Below are 2,972 nucleotides of genomic sequence, written 5' to 3'. Positions count from 1 at the left end.
TGTCTCTCTGTCTCTGTCTCTCTGTCTCTCTCTGTCTCTCTCTCTGTCTCTCTCTCTCTCTCTCTCTCTCTCTCTCTCTCTTTGTCTCTCTCTCTCTGTCTCTCTCTGTGTCTCTCTCTCTCTCTCTCTCTCTCTCTTTGTCTCTCTCTCTCGTCTCTCTCTCTCTGTCTCTCTCTCTGTCTCTCTCTCTCTCTCTCTCTCTCTCTGTCTCTCTCTCTGTCTCTCTCTCTTTGTCTCTCTCTCTCTGTCTCTCTCTCTGTCTCTCTCTCTCTCTCTCTGTCTCTCTCTCTCTCTCTCTGTCTCTCTCTTTGTCTCTCTCTCTGTCTCTCTCTCTCTCTGTCTCTCTCTCTGTCTCTCTCTCTCTGTCTCTCTCTCTTTGTCTCTCTCTCTTTGTCTCTCTCTTTGTCTCTCTCTCTTTGTCTCTCTCTCTGTGTCTCTCTCTCTTTGTCTCTCTCTCTTTGTCTCTCTCTCTTTGTCTCTCTCTCTTTGTCTCTCTCTTTGTCTCTCTCTTTGTCTGTCTCTCTCTCTCTTTGTCTCTCTCTCTCTGTCTCTCTGTCTCTCTCTCTGTCTCTCTCTCTCTGTCTCTCTCTCTCTCTGTCTCTCTCTCTCTCTCTCTCCGTCTCTCTCTCTCTGTCTCTCTCGATTTCTGCAAATGCTTCCTAAAGTATATGTCATCACAAGGCTACTAATGTTGTTATTGTTCTGTAAAGTGTTTAATTCCGTCAACAACAACAACAATATCTATGACTAAAACTCGAGGACCTTTTTTTTTTTTTTTTTTTTTTTTTCTTTTTTTTGTCTTTTGTAAAACTATTGACGATAACGAGATGAGACGCCCAGCTGGGTGAAAAACAAAACATAAGTGTTAGAAATGACTTCTTCTCATTTTAGTTGACGAATGTAACTAGACTTCCACGTAAGACTAACGGACATTTGAACATAAAGCTCAGTTTCATCTGTTTTTGTCCAATCCTATGCAGCGGTTACTGCAGAATATTTCATGCAATCCTCTCATTGGAAGAAATGAGCATCTTTCAGTGACACGATCTGATTGAGCTGATCTGCTCTCCTACACAACTGCCAAGCCGGTCTCTTCAGTCACTCTTCAATCTTTTGAAGTGATGTGAAGCAGCGACACTTCACTCGTAACTCAACCGCCACTAGAAACAGTCATGTTTTACTCTTACATTCGTGTCGACAAAGCCGCGAGAGCCTCACGACCCAAAGCATTACAAGATGAGCCACACCATCATGAGCCACACCGTCATGAGCCACACCGTCATGAGCCACACCGTCATGAGCCACACCATCATGAGCCACACCGCCATGAGCCACACTGTCACAAACCACTTGCCATCTCAAAATACGCAGTTACTATATAATAACTATATATATATATAACTATAATATAATAATATATAATATCGTACATTGTTTTTTTTTCTTCACGGTGATGGTAATTCTTAACGGGTACAAACCGGTTCTGATTTTGCAACAACAACAACAACAACAACAACAGGTACTGTAATAATTAACAACAGTATCTAGCAGGATTCACATGTTGGAATGGTAAGAGTTGTACCTCTGTTTCCCCTTCTCTGTGATGTCATCACTAATGGAACCCAGAGAGAAGTAAACCCTTTGTCCTCAAATAGTACAAATATTCATATTTATATATTAATATATATTAATAATCCTCAAATAGTACATCAAAAGGTGCATAGTTGTGGACAAAGACACAAAACATCCAATTAACATCAAATTAAATATTTTTTTCTGATCAAATTAATATGAAAAACAACCACTTTTGTGCGTTATTAAATGTAATATTATTACAAACCACTTAATCGAAATATACATTAGTGTATTAGTGTACATCGGCGGGTTATCTAGGTTTTGACTTGTAGACTTTTCATCACCATGGAGATAAAACAATTCACAATAAGTGCTCCTCCAATTCACAATAAGTGATTTGTGATGGTGTGGCTCAATTGGTAATGCTTGGGTTGTGGGTTCGATTCCCACGGGGGGGGGTCCAGTATTGCAAAGTATGCACTCGATACTGTAAGTTGTTCAGGATAAGAGCGTTTACTAAAATGAAAAAATAATGAATATACTATTTCAGTTTTCATGTAGAAATAGTTTGCAAACTGGACCTTTACTAGTCCTGTAATAGAGAATATATATGTTTTTCAGCTTCCCTCCTAGTAGGACAAGACTTTCTGAATGTCCACATGATGGAAGTTTAAAGGTAGCCTTTATTATAGTCATTATTTATCAGTCACTATGTTATGTGAGCTACGTGACAGAGAGAGATGAAACTACGTGACAGAGAGATGGAAGCTGAGAGAGTGGAGACTACTATGTGACTGAGAGAGTATGTGACTGAGAGAGTGGAAGCTATGTGACAGAGAGAGTGGAAGCTGACGTGGAAGCTATGTGACTGAGAGAGTGGAAGCTATGTGACAGAGAGAGTGGAAGCTACGTGACAGAGAGAGTGGAAGCTACGTGACTGAGAGAGGGGAAGCTACGTGACTGAGAGAGGGGAAGTGACTGAGAGAGGGAAGCTATGTGACTGAGAGAGTGGAAGCGTGACTGAGAGAGTGGAAGCTATGTGACTGAGAGAGGGGGACTGAGAGAGTGGAAGCTATGTGACTGAGAGAGTGGAAGCTACGTGACTGAGAGTGGAAGCGTGACTGAGAGAGTGGAAGCTACGTGACTGAGAGAGTGGAAGCTATGTGACTGAGAGAGTGGAAGCTATGTGACTGAGAGAGTGGAGTATGTGACTGAGAGAGTGGAAACGTGCTGAGATGTGACTGAGAGAGTGGAAGCTATGTGACTGAGAGAGTGGAAGCTACGTGACTGAGAGAGTGGAAGCTACGTGACTGAGAGAGACTGAGAGGTGGAAGCTACGTGACTGAGAGAGTGGAAGCTATGTGACTGAGAGAGTGAACTGACTGAGAGAGTGGAAG

At 42.0% G+C, this 2,972-nt stretch overlaps 1 protein-coding gene across 4 annotated transcripts in view; it reads left to right on the top strand.

The window, feature by feature from the left end:
* The window catches only part of LOC127909552 (uncharacterized), a 32,223-nt gene that overhangs the window by 28,548 nt on the left and 703 nt on the right, over positions 1-2,972 (top strand). The gene's annotated exons all lie outside the window — the stretch shown is intronic.

The sequence above is a fragment of the Oncorhynchus keta genome, chromosome 1 (assembly GCF_023373465.1).
Source record: "Oncorhynchus keta strain PuntledgeMale-10-30-2019 chromosome 1, Oket_V2, whole genome shotgun sequence".
Taxonomy (NCBI): domain Eukaryota; kingdom Metazoa; phylum Chordata; class Actinopteri; order Salmoniformes; family Salmonidae; genus Oncorhynchus; species Oncorhynchus keta.
Note: the sequence above shows the minus strand (reverse complement) of the source record. Positions and strands in the feature narration are given on the sequence as shown.